The sequence below is a fragment of the Phyllobates terribilis genome, unplaced genomic scaffold, assembly GCF_046119375.1.
Source record: "Phyllobates terribilis strain yellow unplaced genomic scaffold, ASM4611937v1 Scaffold_26__1_contigs__length_17865784, whole genome shotgun sequence".
Classification (NCBI taxonomy): domain Eukaryota; kingdom Metazoa; phylum Chordata; class Amphibia; order Anura; family Dendrobatidae; genus Phyllobates; species Phyllobates terribilis.
Genome location: NW_027362786.1, coordinates 4,873,741 through 4,895,200, shown reverse-complemented (window position 1 = coordinate 4,895,200; position 21,460 = coordinate 4,873,741).

The window sequence follows — 21,460 nt, the reverse complement described above, 5'->3', positions numbered from 1 at the left end:
ACTAATTGAAGGAATAATATGTGTGAGGGTACCCCAGGAGAGTTCCAAATGTGTGTGGGTAGAATATATATCCCAAGGGGGTAAAATTGAAAAAAGTTGAAAACTTTTTTTTCTTGGACTTAGTCATTTTTCCGGCGTTTATCAGACTTTCAGATATCGGAAATGTCAGTGAGCGTTCCGATTTCATTTCCAGAGCGATTCGCCCAATGAGTCCTTGATATTTTGTCGTTTTCACCCAATTTTCTGGATTTGTGAAAATTTCACTTTTTTGTGAAAATATCCACTAAATGAGGGAATAATATGTGTGAGGGTACCCCAGGAGAGTTCCAAATGTGTGTGGGTAGAATATATATCCCACATGGTTGAAATTGAAAAAAGTTGAAAAAAAAAAAATTTTTGTACTTAGTCATATTTCCGGCTTTTATCAGACTTTCAGATAGGGGAAATGTCAGTGAGCGTTCCGATTTCAGTTTCAGAACGATTCGCCCAATGAGTCCTTGATATTTAGTCGTTTCCAGCCAATTTTCAGAATTTTTGAAAATTTCACTTTTTTGTGAAAATATCCACTAAATGAGGGAATAATATGTGTGAGGGTATCCCAGGAGAGTTCCAAATGTGTGTGGGTAGAATATATATCCCACAGGGGTAAAATTGAAAAAAGTTGAAAATTTTTTTTTTGGGGATTTAGTCATTTTTCCGGCGTTTATCAGACTTTCAGATAGGAGAAATGTCAGTGAGCGTTCCGATTTCAGTTCCAGAGCGATACGCCCAATGAGTACTTGATATTTAGTCGTTTTCAGCCAATTTTCTGGATTTTTGAAAATTTCACTTTTTTGTGAAAATATCCACTAAATTAGGGAATAATATGTGTGAGGGTACCCCAGGAGAGTTCCAAATGTGTGTGAGTAGAATATATATCCCACGGGGGTAAAATTGAAAAAAGTTTAAAAAAATTTTTTTTTGGACTTAGTCATTTTTCCGGCGTTTATCAGTCTTTCAGATAGGGGAAATGTCAGTGAGCGTTCTGATTTCAGTTCCCGAGCGATTCGCCCCATGAGTCCTTGATATTTCGTCGTTTTCAGGCAATTTTCTGAGTTTTTGAAAATTTCACTTTTTTGTGAAAATATCCACTAAATGAGGGAATAATATGTGTGAGGGTACCCCAGGAGAGTTCCAAATGTGTGTGAGTAGAATATATATCCCACGGGGGTAAAATTGAAAAAAGTTGAATACTTTTTTTTCTTGGACTTAGTCATTTTTCAGACGTTTATCAGACTTTCAGATAGGGGAAATGTCAGTGAGCGTTCCGATTTCAGTTTCAGAACGATTCGCCCAATGAGTCCTTGATATTTCGTAGTTTTCAGGCAATTTTCTGAATTTTTGAAAATTTCACTTTTTTGTGAAAATATCCAATAAATGAGGCAATAATATGTGTCAGGGTACCCCAGGAGAGTTCCAAATGTGTGTGGGTAGAATATATGTCCCACGGGGGTAAAATTGAAAAAAATTGAAAAATTTTTTTGGGGGATTTAGTCATTTTTCCGGCGTTTATCAGACTTTCAGATAAGGGAAATGTCAGTGAGCGTTCTGATTTCAGTTCCAGAGCGATTCGCTCAATGAGTCCTTGATATTTAGTCGTTTTCAGCCAATTTTCTGGATTTTTGAAAATTTCACTTTTTTGTGAAAATATCCACTAAATGAGGGAATAATATGTGTGAGGGTATCCCAGGAGAGTTCTAAATGTGTGTGGGTAGAATATATATCCCACGGGGGTAAAATTGAAAAAAGTTGAAAAAATTTTTTTTTTAATTTAGTCTTTTTACCGGCGTTTATCAGTCTTTCAGATAGGGGAAATGTCAGTGAGCGTTCTGATTTCAGTTCCCGAGCGATTCGCCCAATGAGTCCTTGATATTTTGTCGTTTTCTGCCAGTTTTCTTAATTTTTTAAAATTTCACTTATTTGTGAAAATATCCACTAAATGAGGGAATAAAATGTGTGAGGCTACCACAGGAGAATTCAAAATGTGTGTGGGTAGAATATATATCCCACGTGGGTAAAATTGAAAAAAGTTAAAAAAAAATCTTTTTTGGACGTAGTCATTTTTCCGGCGTTTATCAGACTTTCAGATAGGGGAAATGTGAGTGATCATTCCGATTTCAGTTCCAGAGCGATTCGCCCAATGAGTCCTTGATATTTAGTCGTTTTCAGGCAATTTTCTGGATTTTTGAAAATTTCATTTTTTTGTGAAAATATCCACTAAATGAGTGAATAATATGTGTGAGGGTACCCCAGGATAGTTCCAAATGTGTGTGGGTAGAATATATATCCCACGGGGATAAAATTGAAAAAAGTTGAAACATTTTTTTTGGGGGATTTAGTCATTTTTCCGGCGTTTATCAGACTTTCAGATAGGGGAAATGTCAGTGAGCGTTACGATTTCAGTTCCAGAGCGATTCGCCGGATGGGTCCTTGATATTTCGTCGTTCTCAGGCGATTTTCAGAATTTTTGAAAATTTCAATTATTTGTGAAAATATCCACTAAATGAGGGAATAATATGTGTGCGGGTACCCCAGGAGAGTTCCAAATGTGTGTGGGTAGAATATATATCCCACGGGGGTAAAATTGAAAGAAGTTGAAAAATTTTTTTTTTTTGGACTTAGTCATTTTTCCGGCGTTTATCAGACTTTCACATAGGGGAAATGTCAGTGAGCATTCCGATTTCAGTTCCAGAGCGATTCGCCCAATGAGTCCTTGATATTTAGTCGTTTTCAGCCAATTTTCTGGATTTTTGAAAACTTCACTTATTTGTGAAAATATCCACTAAATGAGTGAATAATATGTGTGAGGGTACCCCAGGAGAGTTCCAAATGTGTGTGGGTAGAATATATATACCACGGGGGTAAAATTGAAAAAAGTTGAAACATTTTTTTTTTGGATTTAGTCATTTTTCCGGCGTTTATCAGACTGTCAGATAGGGGAAATGTCAGTGAGCGTTCCGATTTCAGTTCCAGAGCGATTCACCCAATGAGTCCTTGATATTTCGTTATTTTCAGGCAATTTTCTGAATTTTTGAAAATTTTACTTTTTTGTGAAAATATCCACTAAATCAGGTAATAATATGTGTGAGGGTACCCCAGGAGAGTTCCAAATGTGTGTGGGTAGAATATATATCCCACGGGGTAAAATTGAAAAAAGTTGAAAATTTTTTTTGGGGGGTTTTAGTCATTTTTCCGGTGTTTATCAGACTTTCAGATAGGGGAAATGTCAGTGAGCGTTCCGATTTCAGTTCCAGAGCGATTCGCCCAATGAGTCCTTGATATTTAGTCGTTTTCAGCCAATTTTCTGGATTTTTGAAAATTTCACTTTTTTGTGAAAATATCCACTAAATGAGTGAATAATATGTGTGAGGGTACCCCAGGAGAGTTCCAAATGTGTGTAGGTAGAATATATATATGAAGGGGGTAAAATTGAAAAAAGTTGAAAAAATTTTTTTTTGGGATTTGTCATTTTTCCGGCGTTTATCAGACTTTCAGATAGGGGAAATGTCAGTGAGCATTCCGATTTCAGTTCCAGAGCGATTAGCCCACTGAGTCCTTGATATTTCGTTATTTTCAGGCAATTTTCTGAATTTTTGAAAATGTCACTTTTTCGTGAAAATATCCACTAAATGAGGGAATAATATGTGTGAGGGTACCCCAGGAGAGTTCCAAATGTGTGTGGGTAGAATATATATCCCACGGGGTAAAATTGAAAAAAGTTGAAAAATTTTTTGGGGGGGATCTAGTCATTTTTCCGGCGTTTATCAGACTTTCAGATAGGGGAAATGTTAGTGAGCGTTCCGATTTCAGTTCCAGAGCGATTCGCCCAATGAGTCCTTGATATTTTGTTATTTTCAGGCAATTTTCTGAATTTTTTAAAATTTCACTTTTTTGTGAAAATATCCACTAAATGAGGGAATAATATGTGTGAGGGTACCCCAGGAGAGTTCCAAATGTGTGTGGGTAGAATATATATCCCACGGGGTAAAATTGAAAAAAGTTGAAAACATTTTTTTTTGGGATTTAGTCATTTTTCCGACGTTTATCAGACTTTCAGATAGGGAAAATGTCCGTGAGCGTTCCGATTTCAGTTCCAGAGCGATTCGCCGGATGGGTCCTTGACATTTCGTCATTCTCAGGCGATTTTCAGAATTTTTGAAAATTTCACTTTTTTGTGAAAATATCCACTAAATGAGGGAACAATATGTGTGAGGGTACCCCAGGAGAGTTCCAAATGTGTGTGGGTAGAATATATATCCCACGGGGTAAAATTGAAAAAAGTTGAAAAATTTTTTGGGGGGGATTTAGTCATTTTTCCGGCGTTTATCAGACTTTCAGATAGGGGAAATGTCAGTGAGCATTCCGATTTCAGTTCCAGAGTGATTCGCCGGATGGGTCCTTGATATTTCGTCGTTCTCAGGCGATTTTCAGAATTTTTGAAAATTTCACTTTTTTGTGAAAATATCCACTAAATGAGGGAATAATATGTGTGAGGGTACCCCAGGAGAGTTCCAAACGTGTGTGGGTAGAATATATATCCCACGGGGATAAAATTGAAAAAAGTTGAAACATTTTTTTGGGGGGATTTAGTCATTTTTCCGGCGTTTATCAGACTTTCAGATAGGGGAAATGTCAGTGAGCATTCCGATTTCAGTTCCAGAGTGATTCGCCGGATGGGTCCTTGATATTTCGTTATTTTCAGCCAATTTTCTGAATTTTTGAAAATTTCACTTTTTTGTGAAAATATCCACTAAATGAGGTAATAAAATGTGTGAGGTTACCCCAGGAGAGATCCAAATGTGTGTGGGTAGAATATATATCCCACGGGGACAAAATTGAAAAAAGTTGAAACTTTTTTTTTGGGATTTAGTCATTTTTCCGGCGTTTATCAGACTTTCAGATAGGGGAAATGTTAGTGAGCGTTCCGATTTCAGTTCCAGAGCGATTCGCTCAATGAGTCCTTGATATTTCGTTATTTTTAGGCAATTTTCTGAATTTTTGAAAATTTCACTTTTTTGTGAAAATATCCAATAAATGAGGGAATAATATGTGTGAGGGTACCCCAGGAGAGTTCCAAATGTGTGTGGGTAGAATATATATCCCATGGGGTAAAATTGAAAAAAGTTGAAAATTTTTTTGGGGGGATTTAGTCATTTTTCCGGCGTCTATCAGACTTTCAGATAGGGGAAATGTCAGTGAGCGTTCCGATTTCAGTTCCAGAGCGATTCGTCCAATGAGTCCTTGATATTTCGTCGTTTTCAGCCAATTTTCTGAATTTTTGAAAATTTCACTTTTTTGTGAAAATATCCACTAAATGAGGTAATAAAATGTGTGAGGGTACCCCAGGGGAGTACCAAATGTGTGTGGGTAGAATATATATCCCACGGGGATAAAATTGAAAAAAGTTCAAAAATTTTTTTTTTTGGATTTAGTCATTTTTCCGGCGTTTATCAGACTTTCAGATAGGGGAAATGTCAGTGAGCGTTCCGCTTTCAGTTCCAGAGCGATTCGCCCAATGAGTCCTTGATATTTCGTTATTTTCAGCCAATTTTCTGAATTTTTGAAAATTTCACTTTTTTGTGAAAATATCTACTAAATGAGGGAATAACATGTGTGAGGGTACCCCAGGAGAGTTCCAAATGTGTGTGGGTAGAATATATATCCCACGGGGATAAAAATGAAAAAAGTTGAAACTTTTTTTTTTTTGGATTTAGTCATTTTTCCGGCGTTGATCAGACTTTCAGATAGGGGAAATGTCAGTGAGCGTTACGATTTCAGTTCCAGAGCGATTCGCCGGATGGGTCCTTGATATTTCGTCGTTCTCAGGCGATTTTCTGGATTTTTGAAAATTTCACTTTTTTGTGAAAATATCCACTAAATGAGGGAATAATATGTGTGAGGGTACCCCAGGAGAGTTCCAAATGTGGGTGGGTAGAATATATATCCCACGGGGGTAAAATTGAAAAAAGTTGAAAGAATTTTTTTGGGGGATTTAGTCATTTTTCTGGCGTTTATCAGACTTTCAGAAAGGGGAAATGTCAGTGAGCGTTCCGATTTCAGTTCTAGAGCGATTCTCCCAATGAGTCCTTGATATTTAGTCGTTTTCAGACAATTTTCTGGATTTTTGAAAATTTCACTTTTTTGTGAAAATATCCACTAAATGAGGGAATAATATGTGTGAGGGTACCCCAGGAGAGTTCCAAATGTGTGTGGGTAGAATATATATACCACGGGGGTAAAATTGAAAAAAGTTGAAAAAAATTGTTTTTTGGACTTAAGTCAATTTTTCGCCGTTGATCAGACTTTCAGATAGGGGAAATGTCAGTGCGCGTTCCGATTTCAGTTCCAGAGCGATTTGCCCAATGAGTCCTTGATATTTAGTCGTTTTCAGACAATTTTCTGGATTTTTGAAAATTTCACTTATTTGTGAAAATATCCACTAAATGAGGGAATAATATGTGTGAGGGTACCCCAGGAGAGTTCCAAATGTGTGTGGGTAGAATATATATCCCACGGGGATAAAATTGAAAAAAGTTGAAACATTTTTTTGGGGGATTTAGTCATTTTTCCGGCGTTTATCAGTCTTTCAGATAGGGGAAATGTCAGTGAGCGTTCCGATTTCAGTTCCAGAGCGATTCGCCCAATGAGTCCTTGATATTTTGTTATTTTCAGCCAATTTTCTGAATTTTTGAAAATTTCACTTTTTTGTGAAAATATCCACTAAATGAGGGAATAATATGTGTGAGGGTACCCCAGGAGAGTTCCAATTGTGTGTGGGTAGAATATACATACCACGGGGGTAAAATTGAAAAAAGTTGAAAAAAAATTTTTTTTGGACTTAAGTCACTTTTTCGGCGTTTATCAGACTTTCAGATAGGGGAAATGTCAGTGAGCGTTCCGATTTCAGTTCCAGAGCGATTCGCCCAATGAGTCCTTGATATTAAGTCGTTTTCAGGCAATTTTCTGAATTTTTGAAAATTTCACTTTTTTGTGAAAATATCCACTAAATGAGGGAATAATATGTGTGAGGGTACCCCAGGAGAGTTCCAAATGTGTGTGGGTAGAATATATATCTCACGGCGGTAAAATTGAGAAAAGTTGAAAAAATTTTTTGGGGGGATTTAGTCATTTTTCCAGTGTTTATCAGACTTTCAGAAAGGGGAAATGTCAGTGAGCGTTCCGATTTCAGTTCCAGAGCGATTCGCCCAATGAGTCCTTGTTATTTAGTCATTTTCAGCCAATTTTCTGGATTTTTGAAAATTTCACTTTTTTGTGAAAATATCCACTAAATAAGGGAATAATATGTGTGAGGGTACCCTAGGAGAGTTCCAAATGTGTGTGGGTAGAATATGTATCCCACGGGGATAAAATTGAAAAAAGTTGAAACATTTTTTTTGGGGATTTAGTCATTTTTCCGGCGTTTATCAGACTTTCAGATAGGGAAAATGTCAGTGAGCGTTCCGATTTCAGTTCCAGACCGATTCGCCCAATGAGTCCTTGATATTTTGTTATTTTCAGCCAATTTTCTGAATTTTTGAAAATTTCACTTTTTTGTGAAAATATCCACTAAATGAGGGAATAATATGTGTGAGGGTACCCCAGGAGAGGTCCAAATGTGTGTGGGCAGAATATATATCTCACGGGGATAAAATTGAAAAAAGTTGGAACATTTTTTTTTTTGGATTTAGTCATTTTTCCGGCGTTTATCAGACTTTCAGATAGTGGAAATGTCAGTGAGCGTTCCGATTTCAGTTCCAGAACGATTCGCCCAATGAGTCCTTGATATTTCGTCGTTTTCAGGCAATTTTCAGAAATTTTGAAAATTTCACTTTTTTGTGAAAATATCCTCTAAATGAGGGAATAATATGTGTGAGGGTACCCCAGGAGAGTTCCAAATGTGTGTGGGTAGAATATATATCCCACGGGGTAAAATTGAAAAAAGTTGAAAAATTTTTTGGGGGGGATTTAGTAATTTTTCCGGCTTTTATCAGACTTTCAGATAGGGGAAATGTCAGTGAGCATTCCGATTTCAGTTCCAGAACGATTCGCCCAATGAGTCCTTTATATTTAGTCGTTTTCAGCCAATTTTCTGGATTTTTGAAAATTTCACTTTTTTGTGAAAATATCCACTAAATGAGGGAATAATATGTATGAGGGTACCCCAGGAGAGATCCAAATGTGTGTGGGTAAAATATATATCCCACGGGGATAAAATTGAAAAAAGGTATAACATTTTTTTTTTTGGATTTAGTCATTTTTCCGGCATTTATCAGACTTACAGATAGGGGAAATGTCAGTGAGCATTCCGATTTCAGTTCCAGGGAGATTCGCTTAATGAGTCCTTGATATTTAGTCGTTTTCAGCCAATTTTCTGGATTTTTGAAAATTTCCCATTTTTGTGAAAATATCCACTAAATGAGGGAATAATATGTGTGAGGGTAGCCCAGCAGAGTTCCAAATGTGTGTGGGTAGAATGCATATCCCGCGGGTGTAAAATCGAAAAAAGTTGAAAAAATTTTTTGGGGGCATTTAGTCATTTTTCCGGCTTTTATCAGACTTTCAGATAGTGGAAATGTCAGTGAGCGTTCCGATTTCAGTTCCAGAGCGATTCGCCCAATGAGTCCTTGATATCTAGTCATTTTCAGCCAATTTTTTGGATTTTTGAAAATGTCACTTTTTTGTGAAAATATCCACTAAATGAGGGAATAATATGTGTGAGGGTACCCCAGGAGAGTTCCAAATGCGTGTGGGTAGAATATATATCCCGCAGGGTAAAATTGAAAAAAGTTGAAAACATTTTTTTGAGGGATTTAGTCATTTTTCCGGCGTTTATCAGACTTTCAGATAGGGGAAATGTCAGTGAGCGTTCCGATTTCAGTTCCAGAGCGATTCGCCCAATGAGTCCTTGATATTTCGTCGTTTTCAGGCAATTTTCAGAATTTTTGAAAATTTCACTTTTTTGTGAAAATATCCACTAAATGAGGGAATAATATGTGTGAGGATACCCCAGGAGAGTTCCAAATGTGTGTGGGTAGAATATATATCCCACGGGGGTAAAATTGAAAAAAGTTGAAATTTTTTTTTTTTCTGGATTTAGTAATTTTTCCGGCATTTATCAGACTTTCAGATAGGGGAAATGTCAGTGAGCGTTCCGATTTCAGTTCCAGAGCGATTCGCCCAATGGGTCTTTGATATTTAGTCGTTTTCAGCCAATTTTCTGGATTTTTGAAAATGTCACTTTTTTGTGAAAATATCCACTAAATGAGGGAATAATATGTGTGAGTGTAGCCCAGGAGAGTTCCAAATGTGTGTGGGTAGAATATATATCCCACGGGGTAAAATTGAAAAAAGTTGAAAAAATTTTTTTTTTGGACTTAGTCATTTTTCCGGCGTTTATCAGACTTTCAGATAGCGGAAATGTCAGTGAGCGTTCCGATTTCAGTTCCAGAGCGATTCGCCCAATCAGTCCTTGATATTTCGTCGTTTTCAGGCAATTTTCAGAATTTTTGAAAATTTCACTTTTTTGTGAAAATATCCACTAAATGAGGGAATAATATGTGTGAGGGTACCCCAGGAGAGTTCCAAATGTGTGTGGGTAAAATATATATCCCACGGGGGTAAAATTGAAAAAAGTTAAAAAAAATTTTGGGGGGATTTAGTCATTTTTCCGGCGTTTATCAGACTTTCAGATAGCGGAAATGTCAGTGAGCGTTCCGATTTCAGCTCCAGAGCGATTCGCCCAATGAGTCCTTGATGTTTAGTCGTTTTCAGCCAATTTTCTGGATTTTTCAAAATTTCACTTTTTTGTGAAAATATCCACTAAATGAGGGAATAATATGTGTGAGGGTACCCCACGAGAGTTCCAAATGTGTGTGGGTAGAATATATATCCCACGGGGGTAAAATTGAAAAAAGTTGAAACAATTTTTTTTTTGGACTTAGTCATTTTTCCATCTTTTATCAGACTTTCAGATAGCGGAAATGTCAGTGAGCGTTCCGATTTCAGTACCAGAGCGATTCGCCCAATGAGTCCTTGATATTTAGTCGTTTTCAGCCTATTTTTTGGATGTTTGAAAATTTCACTTTTTTGTGAAAATATCCACTAAATGAGGGAATAATATGTGTGAGGGTACCCCAGGAGAGTTCCAAATGTGTGTGGGTAGAATATATATCCCACGGGGGTAGAATTGAAAAAAGTTGAAAAAAATTTTTTTTTGGACTGAAGTCATTTTTTCGGCGTTTATCAGACTTTCAGATAGGGGACATATCAGTGAGCGTTCCGATTTCAGTTCCAGAGCGATTCGCCCAATGAGTCCTTGATATTTCGTCGTTTTCAGGCAATTTTCTGAATTTTTGAAAATTTTACTTTTTTGTGAAAATATCCACTAAATGAGGGAATAATATGTGTGAGGGTAACCCAGGAGAGTTCCAAATGTGGGTGGGTAGAATATATATCCCACGGGGGTAAAATTGAAAAAAGTTTAGAAATTTTTGGGGGGGATTTAGTCATTTTTCCGGCGTTTATCGGACTTTCAGATAGGGGAAATGTCAGTGAGCGTTCCGATTTCAGTTCCAGAGCGATTCGCCCAATGAGTCCTTGATATTTAGTCGTTTTCAGCCAATTTTCTGGATTTTTGAAAATTTCACTTTTTTGTGAAAATATCCACTAAATGAGGGAATAATATGTGTGAGGGTACCCCAGGAGAGTTCCAAATGTGTGTGGGAAGAATATATATCCCACGGGGGCAAAATTGAAAAAAGTTGAAAAAAATTTTTTTTGGGGACTTAGTCATTTTTCTGGCGTTTATCAGACTTTCAGATAGGGGAAATGTCAATGAGCATTCCGATTTCAGTTCCAGAGCGATTCGCCCAATGAGTCCTTGATATTTAGTCGTTTTCAGCCAATTTCCTGGATTTTTGAAAATGTCACTTTTTTGTGAAAATATCCACTAAATGAGGGAATAATATGTGTGAGAGTACCCCAGGAGAGTTCCAAATGTGTGTGGGAAGAATATATATCCCACGGGGGCAAAATTTAAAAAGTTGAAAAAAATTTTTTTTTGGACTTAGTCATTTTTCCGGCGTTTATCTGAATTTCAGATAGGGGAAATGGCAGTGAGCGTTCCAATTTCAGTTCCAGAGCGATTCGCCCAATGAGTCCTTGATATTTAGTCGTTTTCAGCCAATTTTCTGGATTTTTGAAAATTTCACTTTTTTGTGAAAATATCCACTAAATGAGGGAATAATATGTGTGAGGGTACCCCAGGAGAGTTCCAAATGTGTGTGGGTAGAATATATATCCCACGGGGGTAAAATTGAAAAAAGTTGAAAAAAATTCTTTTTTGGACTTAGTCATTTTTCTGGCATTTATCAGACTTTCAGATAGGGGAAATGTCAGTGAGCATTCCGATTTCAGTTCCAGAGCGATTCGCCCAATGAGTCCTTGATATTTAGTCGTTTTCAGCCAATTTTCTGGATTTTTGAAAATTTCACTTTTTTTGTGAAAATATCCACTAAATGAGGGAATAATATGTGTGAGGGTACCCCAGGAGAGTTCCAAATGTGTGTGGGTAGAATATATATCCCACGGAGGCAAAATTGAAAAAAGTTGAAAATTATTTTTTTTGGACTTAGTCATTTTTCTGGCGTTTATCAGACTTTAAGAAAGGGGAAATGTCAGTGAGAGTTCCAATTTCAGATCCAGAGCGATTCGACCAATGAGTCTTTGATATTTAGTCGTTTTCAGCCAATTTTCTGGATTTTTGAAAATTTCACTTTTTTGTGAAAATATTCACTAAATGAGGGAATAATATGTGTGATGGTATCCCAGGAGAGTTCCAAATGTGTGTGGGAAGAATATATATCCCACGGAGGTAAAATTGAAAAAAGTTGAAAAAAATTTTTTTTTGGACTTAGTCATTTTTCCAGCGTTTATCAGACTTTAAGAAAGGGGAAATGTCAGTGAGAGTTCCAATTTCAGATCCAGAGCGATTCGACCAATGAGTCTTTGATATTTAGTCGTTTTCAGCCAATTTTCTGGATTTTTTAAAATTTCACTTTTTTGTGAAAATATCCACTAAATGAGGGAATAATATGTGTGAGGGTACCCCAGGAGAAGTCTAAATGTGTGTGGGAAGAATATATATCCCACGAGGGTAAAATTGAAAACATTTTTTTTTTTGGACTTAGTCATTTTTCCGACGTTTATTAGACATTCAGATAGGGGAAATGTCAGTGAGCGTTCCGATTTCTTTTCCAGAGCGATTCGCCCAATGAGTCCTTGATATTTAGTCGTTTTCAGCCAATTTTCTGGATTTTTGAAAATTTCACTTTTTTGTGAAAATATCCACTAAATGAGGGAATAATATGTGTGAGGGTACCCCAGGAGAGTTCTAAATGTGTGTGGGAAGAATATATATCCCACTGGGGTAAAATTGAAAAAAGTTTAAAAAAAATTTTTTTTGGACTTAGTCATTTTTCCGGCGTTTATCAGACTTTAAGATAGGAGAAATGTCAGTGAGCGTTCCGATTTCAGTTCGAGAGCGATTTGCTCAATGAGTCCTTGTTATTTAGTCGTTTTCAGCCAATTTTCTGGATTTTTTAAAATTTCACTTTTTTGTGAAAATATCCACTAAATGAGGGAATAATATGTGTGAGGGTACCCCAGGAGAAGTCCAAATGTGTGTGGGTAGAATATATATCCCACGGGGGTAAAATTGAAAAAAGTTGAAAAAATTTTTTTTTTGGACTTAGTCATTTTTCCGGCGTTTATCAGACTTTCAGATAGGGGAAATGTCAGTGAGCGTTCCGATTTCAGTTCCAGAGCGATTCTCCCAATGAGTCCTTGATATTTAGTCGTTTTCAGCCAATTTTCTGGATTTTTGAAAATTTCACTTTTTTGTCAAAATATCCACTAAATGAGGGAATAATATGTGTGAGGGTACCCCAGGAGAGTTCTAAATGTGTGTGGGAAGAATATATATCCCACAAGGGTAAAATTGAAAAAAGTTGAAAAAAATTTTTTTTTGGACTTAGTTATTTTTCCGGCGTTTATCAGACTTTCAGATAGGGGAAATGTCAGTGAGCGTTCCGATTTCAGTTCCCGAGTGATTCGCCCAATGAGTCCTTGATATTTAGTCGTTTTCAGCCAATTTTCTGGATTTTTGAAAACTTCACTTTTTTGTGAAAATATCCACTAAATGAGGGAATAATATGTATGAGGGTACCCCAGGAGAGTTCCAAATGTGTGTGGGTAGAATATATATCCCACAAGGGTAAAATTGAAAAAAGTTGAAAAAATTTTTTTTTTGGCCTTGGTCATTTTTCTGGCGTTTATCAGACTTTAAGATAGGGGAAATGTCAGTGAGCATTCCGATTTCAGTTCCAGAGTGATTCTCCCAATGAGTCTTTGATATTTAGTCGTTTTAAGCCAATTTTCTAGATTTTTGAAAATTTCACTTTTTTGTGAAAATATCCACTAAATGAGGGAATAATATGTATGAGGGTACCCCAGGAGAGTTCCAAATGTGTGTGGGTAGAATATATATCCCACGGGGGTAAAATTGAAAAAAGTTGAAAAAATTTTTTTTTGGACTTAGTCATTTTTCCGGCGTTTATCAGACTTTCAGATAGGGGAAATGTCAGTGAGCCTTCTGATTTCAGTTCCAGAGTGATTCGCCCAATGAGTCCTTGATATTTAGTCGTTTTTAGCCAATTTTCTGGATTTTTGAAAATTTCACTTTTTTTGTGAAAATATCCACTAAATGAGGGAATAATATGTGTGAGGGTACCCCAGGAGAGTTCCAAATGTGTGTGGGAAGAATATATATTCCACGGGGGTAAAATTGAAAAAAGTTGAAAAAAAATTTTTTTTGGACTTGGTCATTTTTCCGGCGTTTATCAGACTTTCAGATAGGGGAAATGTCAGTGAGCGTTCTGATTTCAGTTCCAGAGCGATGCGCCCAATGAGTCATTGATATTTAGTCGTTTTCAGCCAATTTTCTGGATTTTTGAAAATTTCACTTTTTTGTGAAAATATCCACTAAATGAGGGAATAATATGTATGAGGGTACCCCAGGAGAGTTCCAAATGTGTGTGGGTAGAATATATATCCCACAAGGGTAAAATTGAAAAAAGTTGAAAAAATTTTTTTTTTGGCCTTGGTCATTTTTCTGGCGTTTATCAGACTTTAAGATAGGGGAAATGTCAGTGAGCATTCCGATTTCAGTTCCAGAGTGATTCGCCCAATGAGTCCTTGATATTTAGTCGTTTTTAGCCAATTTCTGGATTTTTGAAAATTTCACTTTTTTGTCAAAATATCCACTAAATGAGGGAATAATATGTGTGAGGGCAGGAGAGTTCCAAATGTGTGTGGGTAGAATATATATCCCATGGGGGTAAAATTGAAAAAAGTTTAAAAAAATTTTTTTTTTGGACTTAAATCATTTTTCCGGCGTTTATCAGACTTTAAGATAGGAGAAATGTCAGTGAGCGTTCCGATTTCAGTTCGAGAGCGATTTGCTCAATGAGTCCTTGTTATTTAGTCGTTTTCAGCCAATTTTCTGGATTTTTTAAAATTTCACTTTTTTTGTGAAAATATCCACTAAATGAGGGAATAATATGTGTGAGGGTACCCCAGGAGAGTTCCAAATGTGTGTGGGAAGAATATATATTCCACGGGGGTAAAATTGAAAAAAGTTGAAAAAAAATTTTTTTTGGACTTGGTCATTTTTCCGGCGTTTATCAGACTTTCAGATAGGGGAAATGTCAGTGAGCGTTCTGATTTCAGTTCCAGAGTGATTCGCCCAATGAGTCCTTCTTATTTAGTCGTTTTCATCCAATTTTCTGGATTTTTGAAAATTTCACTTCTTTGTGAAAATATCCACTAAATGAGGGAATAATATGTGTGAGGGTACCCCAGGAGAGTTCCAAATGTGTGTGGGTAGAATATATATCCCACAAGGGTAAAATTGAAAAAAGTTGAAAAAATTTTTTTTTTGGCCTTGGTCATTTTTCTGGCGTTTATCAGACTTTAAGATAGGGGAAATGTCAGTGAGCATTCCGATTTCAGTTCCAGAGTGATTCTCCCAATGAGTCTTTGATATTTAGTCGTTTTAAGCCAATTTTCTAGATTTTTGAAAATTTCACTTTTTTGTGAAAATATCCACTAAATGAGGGAATAATATGTATGAGGGTACCCCAGGAGAGTTCCAAATGTGTGTGGGTAGAATATATATCCCACGGGGGTAAAATTGAAAAAAGTTGAAAAAATTTTTTTTTGGACTTAGTCATTTTTCCGGCGTTTATCAGACTTTCAGATAGGGGAAATGTCAGTGAGCCTTCTGATTTCAGTTCCAGAGTGATTCGCCCAATGAGTCCTTGATATTTAGTCGTTTTTAGCCAATTTTCTGGATTTTTGAAAATTTCACTTTTTTGTGAAAATATCCACTAAATGAGGGAATAATATGTGTGAGGGTACCCCAGGAGAGTTCCAAATGTGTGTGGGTAGAATATATATCCCACGAGGGTAAAATTGAAAACATTTTTTTTTTTGGACTTAGTCATTTTTCCGGCGTTTATCAGACTTTAAGATAGGGGAAATGTCAGTGAGCATTCCGATTTCAGTTCCAGAGCGATTCTCCCAATGAGTCTTTGATATTTAGTCGTTTTCTGCCAATTTTCTGGATTTTTGAAAATTTCACTTTTTTGTCAAAATATCCACTAAATGAGGGAATAATATGTGTGAGGGTACCCCAGGAGAGTTCTAAATGTGTGTGGGAAGAATATATATCCCACGGGGGTAAAATTGAAAAAAGTTGAAAAAAATTTTTTTTTGGACTTAGTCATTTTTCCGGCGTTTATCAGACTTTCAGATAGGGGGAATGTCAGTGAGCGTTCCGATTTCAGTTCCAGAGCGATTCGCCCAATGAGTCCTTGATATTTAGTCGTTTTCAGCCAATTTTCTGGATTTTTTAAAACTTCACTTTTTTGTGAAAATATCCACTAAATGAGGGAATAATATGTATGAGAGTACCCCAGGAGAGTTCCAAATGTGTGTGGGTAGAATATATATCCCACGGGGGTAAAATTGAAAAAAGTTTTAAAAATTTTTTTTTTGGACTTAGTCATTTTTCCGGCGTTTATCAGACTTTCAGATAGCGGAAATGTGAGTGAGCGTTCCGATTTCAGTTCTAGAGCGATTTGCCCAATGAGTCCTTGATATTTATTCGTTTTCAGCCAATTTTCTGGATTTTTTAAAATTTCACTTTTTTGTGAAAATATCCACTAAATGAGGGAATAATATGTGTGAGGGTACCCCAGGAGAAGTCCAAATGTGTGTGGGTAGAATATATATCCCACGGGGGTAAAATTGAAAAAAGTTGAAAAAATTTTTTTTTTGGACTTAGTCATTTTTCCGACGTTTATCAGACTTTCAGATAGGGGAAATGTCAGTGAGCGTTCCGATTTCAGTTCCAGAGTGATTCGCCCAATGAGTCCTTGATATTTAGTCGTTTTCAGCCAATTTTCTGGATTTTTGAACATTTCACTTTTTTGTGAAAATATCCACTAAATGAGGGAATAATATGTGTGAGGGTACCCCAGGAGAGTTCCAAATGTGTGTGGGTAGAATATATATCCCACGAGGGTAAAATTGAAAACATTTTTTTTTTTGGACTTAGTCATTTTTCCGGCGTTTATCAGACTTTAAGATAGGGGAAATGTCAGTGAGCATTCCGATTTCAGTTCCAGAGCGATTCTCCCAATGAGTCTTTGATATTTAGTCGTTTTCTGCCAATTTTCTAGATTTTTGAAAATGTCACTTTTTTGTGAAAATATCCACTAAATGAGGGAATAATATGTGTGAGGGTACCCCAGGAGAGTTCCAAATGTGTGTGGGAAGAATATATATCCCACGGGGGTAAAATTGAAAAAAGTTGAAAAAAATTTTTTTTGGACTTGGTCATTTTTCCGGCGTTTATCAGACTTTCAGATAGGGGAAATGTCAGTGAGCGTTCCGATTTCAGTTCCAGAGCGATTCGCCCAATGAGACTTTGATATTTAGTCGTTTTCAGCCAATTTTCTGGATTTTTGAAAATTTCACTTTTTTGTGAAAATATCCACTAAATGAGGGAATAATATGTGTGAGGGTACCCCAGGAGAGGTCCAAATGTGTGTGGGTAGAATATATATCCCACGGGGGTAAAATTGAAAAAAGTTGAAAAAAATTTTTTTTTGGACTTAGTCATTTTTCCGGCGTTTATCAGACTTTCAGATACGGGAAATGTCAGTGAGCATTCCTATTTCAGTTCCAGAGCGATTCTCCCAATGAGTCTTTGGTATTTAGTCGTTTTCAGCCAATTTTCTAGATTTTTGAAAATTTCACTTTTTTGTGAAAATATCCACTAAATGAGGGAATAATATGTGTGAGGGTACCCCAGGAGAGTTCTAAATGTGTGTTTGAAGAATATATATCCCACGGGGGTAAAATTGAAAAAAGTTGAAAAAAGTTTTTTTTTGGACTTAGTCATTTTTCCGGCGTTTATCAGACTTTCAGATAGGGCAAATGTCAGTGAGCGTTCCGATTTCAGTTCCAGAGCGATTCGCCCAATGAGTCCTTGATATTTAGTCGTTTTCAGCCAATTTTCTGGATTTTTGAAAATTTCACTTTTTTGTGAAAATATCCACTAAATGAGGGAATAATATGTGTGAGGGTACCCCAGGAGAGTTCCAAATGTGTGTGGGTAAAATATATATCCCACGGGGGTAAAATTGAAAAAACTTGAAAAAAATTTTTTTTTGGACTTAGTCATTTTTCCGGCGTTTATCAGACTTTCAGATAGGGGAATGTCAGTGAGCATTCCAATTTCAGTTCCAGAGTGATTCGCCCAATGAGTCCTTGATATTTAGTCGTTTTCAGCCAATATTTTGGATTTTTGAAAATTTCACTTTTTGTGAAAATATCCACTAAATGAGGGAATAATAAGTGTGAGGGTACCCCAGGAGAGTTCCAAATGTGTGTGGGAAGAATATATATCCCACGGGGGTAAAATTGAAAAAAAATTTTTTTTGGACTTAGTCATTTTTCCGGCGTTTATCAGACTTTCAGATAGGGGAAATGTCAGTGAGCGTTCCGATTTCAGTTCCAGAGCGATTCGCCCAATGAGTCATTGATATTTAGTCGTTTTCAGCCAATTTTCTGGATTTTTGAAAATTTCACTTTTTTGTGAAAATATCCACTAAATGAGGGAATAATATGTGTGAGGGTACACCAGGAGAGTTCTAAATGTGTGTGGGAAGAATATATATCCCACGGGGGTAAAATTGAAAAAAGTTGAAAAAATTTTTTTTTTGGACTTAGTCATTTTTCCGCCGTTTATCAGACTTTCAGATAGGGCAAATGTCAGTGAGCGTTCCGATTTCAGTTCCAGAGCGATTCGCCCAATGAGTCCTTGATATTTAGTCGTTTTCAGCCAATTTTCTTGATTTTTGAAAATTTCACTTTTTTGTGAAAATATCCACTAAATGAGGGAATAATATGTGTGAGGGTACCCCAGGAGAGTTCCAAATGTGTGTGGGTAAAATATATATCCCACGGTGGTAAAATTGAAAGAAGTTGAAAAAAATTTTTTTTTGGACTTAGTCATTTTTCCGGCGTTTATCAGACTTTCAGATAGGGGAAATGTCAGTGAGCGTTCCGATTTTAGTTCCAGAGCGATTCGCCCAATGAGTCCATGTTATTTAGTTGTTTTCAGCCAATTTTCTGGATTTTTGAAAATTTCACTTTTTTGTGAAAATATCCACTAAATGAGGGAATAATATGTATGAGGGTACCCCAGGAGAGTTCCAAATGTGTTTGTGTAGAATATATATCCCACGGGGGTAAAATTGAAAAGAGTTGAAAAAATTTTTTTTTTGGACTTAGTCATTTTTCTGGCCTTTATCAGACTTTAAGATAGGGGAAATGTCAGTGAGCGTTCCGATTTCAGTTCCAGAGCGATTCTCCCAATGAGTCCTTGATATTTAGTCGTTTTCAGCCAATTTTCTTGATTTTTGAAAATTTCACTTTTTTGTGAAAATATCCACTAAATGAGGGAATAATATGTGTGAGGGTACCCCAGGAGAGTTCTAAATGTGTGTGGGAAGAATATATATCCCACGGGGGTAAAATTAAAAAAAGTTTAAAAAAGTTTTTTTTTGGACTTAGTCATTTTTCCGGCGTTTATCAGACTTTCAAACAGGGGAAATATCAGTGAGCATTCCGATTTCAGTTCCAGAGCGATTCGCCCAATGAGTCCTTGATATTTAGTCGTTTTCAGCCAATTTTCTGGATTCTTGTAAATTTCACTTTTTTGTGAAAATATCCACTAAATAAGGGAATAATATGTGTGAGGGTACCCCAGGAGAGTTCCAAATGTGTGTGGGTAAAATATATATCCCACGGCGGTAAAATTGAAAAAAGTTGAAAAAATTATTTTTTTGGACTTAGTCATTTTTCCGGCGTTTATCAGACTTTCAGATAGGGGAAATGTCAGTGAGCGTTCCGATTTCAGTTCCAGAGCGATTCGCCCAATGAGTCCTTGATATTTAGTCGTTTTCAGCCAATTTTCTGGATTTTTGAAAATTTCACTTCTTTGTGAAAATATCCACTAAATGAGGGAATAATATGTGTGAGGGTACCCCAGGAGAGTTCCAAATGTGTGTGGGTAGAATATATATCCCACGGGGGTAAAATTGAAAAAAGTTGAAAAAAATTTTTTTTTGGACTTAGTCATTTTTCCGGCGTTTATCAGACTTTCAGATAAGGCAAATGTCAGTGAGCGTTCCGATTTCAGTTCCAGAGCGATTCGCCCAATGAGTCCTTGATATTTAGTCGTTTTCAGCCAATTTTCTTGATTTTTGAAAATTTCACTTTTTTGTGAAAACATCCACTAAATGAGGGAATAATATGTGTGAGGGTACCGAAGGAGAGATCCAAATGTGTATGGGTAGAATATATATCCCACGGGGGTAAAATTGAAAAAAGTTTAAAAAAAATTTTTTTTGGACGTAGTCATTTTTCCGGCGTTTATCAGACTTTCAGAGAGGGGAAATGTCAGCGAGCGTTCCGATTTCAGTTCCAGAGCGATTCGCCCAATGAGTCCTTGATATTTAGTCGTTTTCAGCCAATTTTCTGGATTTTTGAAAATTTCACTTTTTAGTGAAAATATCCACTAAATGAGGGATTAATATGTGTGAGGGTACACCAGGAGAGTTCTAAATGTGTGTGGGAAGAATATATATCCCACGGGGGTGAAATTGAAAAAAGTTCAAAAAATTTTTTTTTTGGACTTAGTCATTTTTCCGACGTTTATCAGACTTTCAGATAGGAGAAATGTCAGTGAGCATTCCGATTTCAGTTCCAGAGCGATTCGCCCAATGAGTCCTTGATATTTAGTCGTTTTCAGCCAATTTTCTGGATTCTTGTAAATTTCACTTTTTTGTGAAAATATCCACTAAATGAGGGAATAATATGTATGAGGGTACCCCAGGAGAGTTCCAAATGTGTGTGGGTAGAATATATATCCCACGGGGGTAAAATTGAAAAAAGTTGAAAAAAAAATTTTTTTGGACTTAGTCATTTTTCCGGCGTTTATCAGACTTTCAGATAGGGGAAATGTCAGTGAGCATTCCGTTTTTAGTTCCAGAGCGATTCGCCCAATGAGTCCTTGTTATTTAGTTGTTTTCAGCCAATTTTCTGGATTTTTGAAAATTTCACTTTTTTGTGAAAATATCCACTAAATGAGGGAATAATAAGTGTGAGGGTACCCCAGGAGAGTTCCAAATGTGTGTGGTAAGAATATATATCCCACGGGGGTAAAATTGAAAAAAGTTTAAAAATTTTTTTTTTGGGACTTAGTCATTTTTCCGGCGTTTATCAGACTTTCAGATAGGGGAAATGTCAGTGAGCGTTCCGATTTCAGTTCCAGAGCGATTCGCCCAATGAGTCCTTGATACTTAGTCGTTTTCAGCCAATTTTCTGGATTTTTGAAAATTTCACTTCTTTGTGAAAATATCCACTAAATGAGGGAATAATATGTGTGAGGGTACCCCAGGAGAGTTCCAAATGTGTGTGGGTAGAATATATATCCCACGGGAGTAAAATTGAAAAAAGTTGAAAAAAATTTTTTTTTGGACTTAGTCATTTTTCTGGCGTTTATCAGACTTTAAGATAGGGGAAATGTCAGTGAGCATTCCCATTTCAGTTCCAGAGCGATTCGCCCAATGAGTCTTTGATATTTATTCGTTTTCAGCCAATTTTCTAGAATTTTGAAAATTTCACTTTTTTGTGAAAATATCCACTAAATGAGGGAATAATATGTGTGAGGGTACCGAAGGAGAGTTCCAAATGTGTGTGGGTAGAATATATATCCCACGGGGGTAAA